Source organism: Pterocles gutturalis, unplaced genomic scaffold (assembly GCF_000699245.1).
Source record: "Pterocles gutturalis isolate BGI_N339 unplaced genomic scaffold, ASM69924v1 scaffold13853, whole genome shotgun sequence".
NCBI classification, from domain to species: Eukaryota; Metazoa; Chordata; class Aves; order Pterocliformes; family Pteroclidae; genus Pterocles; species Pterocles gutturalis.
The window spans coordinates 4,186-5,991 of NW_010123229.1; positions in this window are offsets into that span (position 1 = coordinate 4,186).

Sequence of the window (1,806 nt, forward strand, 5' to 3'; positions counted from 1 at the left end):
GGCGGTGGCTTCCCCCAAGCGTGCCTGCACTCTGCTCCCTCCGATACCCCACAGCCTCAGCCCTGGCTCTCCCCCAGGAAAATCACTCCATCCCAAAAGCCCTGAGGAGCAGATGTCATGGCAGAGCCAGTTCTCATGAGTGATTTCTCTCCCTCCTCCTCCTCCTTCCCCATCCCTCCCTGTCCCTGCTGCTCTCCCAGACCCTGTTCCTTGCTCACCTCCGTGTCCCAGCGATGGGTCACCATCATATTTACTGCCGAGCCCCTGGCAATACCTCCCAGGAGATACCTACGGCAGTCCAGAAGATCTCCCTGTTCTGCCCCCAATCCCTTCCCCGGGGCAGAGGTGACGTCCTTGCCCCAGACTGGCCCTCTGCCTGCCCCTGTCACCTGCCTGTCCCCTGCCCGCCCCCAGCACCCCCAGCCTCCCGCCCTGCTGGCTGGGGGATCATTGCACAGTGGAAAGACATGCCGAGTATTGACTTGCAGTCAAATCTTGTCGGCCTCTGGAGGCCCCTGGATTGTTTTCACTCCAAGCAGGGCTTGAAAAAATACATAAATAAATCAATCGATCTGATGCCTGCAGAGGTGAAGGCTGTGGCAGGGCAGGGTGGGGCCATTCCAAACCCTTGTGTCCCCTTGGGTGGTCCGCGAAAAGCACCTTTCTGTGGGTATCACTGCCCTAAATGGGGGGCAGGTATGGGACACCCCCTGATCGGACCACCAGACTGGGGCCCGGGGGGTCTGCAGGTGATGGGAGGACAGCACTGCTGTCTCACCCACATGGGATGGATGCTGCAGTTAAGAGCAGTGCCCCGCTGCTCTGGAAAACCCATGGGGATGGGAGCAGCTTTTCCTGATCCATCTGACATCCCACAAGGCCCCTTTGGCACAGAGGGGGAAACTGAGGCAGGGCACACGACACTCCCAGGCTCACCCCCAGTACCAGATTCAGGCTTTGGGCATCCCTCAAGCCCTGGCCAGCGCTCCATGGTAGTGAGCATGCTTAGTCGCTGCGCTGCCGCCATGAATCCCTCGCTTGTATGAGACAAAATGACGTCGTTTTTCCCCCTTTCCGCTTGATGACTGTTTGTGATATTCTTGCAGAGGGCACTCAGCTCCGTCCTCAGGCAGGCAGGGATGGATTAAGCCTCTCGGGGAAATTGCTGCCTTCAGAACATGATAAAACCCTGGGGAAATAATCGGGAAGGATTTTAGCAACTATTCACAGAGCGTGTGCAGTCAAGGGAGCTGAGAAATCCCTCCGAGTCTGTACTTAGGTGCGGGGTGGAACATCCAGCCCTCCTTTCCTGGCCCAGGACCAGCTCCTGCCTCCCATGGCCCATTTTTCGTGCCATCGGGGTGCCTTCCCCACCCATCACATGCTGGAAGCAGCAGCTTCTCCCCCACTGCCTCTAATTGCTGCTTAACGAACTCTGCTTATTGCAGCCTCTGAAATGGAGGCAGCCGAGGTGCAATCAGGGTCGAGCCTTTCTGCATCCCTCAAAGGGCTGCGGAGGATGCACTCCCCCCAAAGGGAAGGCTGCAGCAAGGGGGGTGGCATTAATGACAGGGCCTTGCTTTTCCTCTGCAGTGCTCTAAAATGTAAATGAAATTCATTATTAGCAACTCCATCGCTAATTACCATCTAAAACCATTCATTAGCCTGTCAGTTTATTTGTTGGAGGACAACAGAGTGGATGGATTATTCCAAGCTCAAGAAATAGCTGAAATGAGCTCAGCCGCAGTGAACAGCGGGGTGGGAGAGGGGACATGGGGGGACACAAAGGCACAGCCAGCCCCAGCC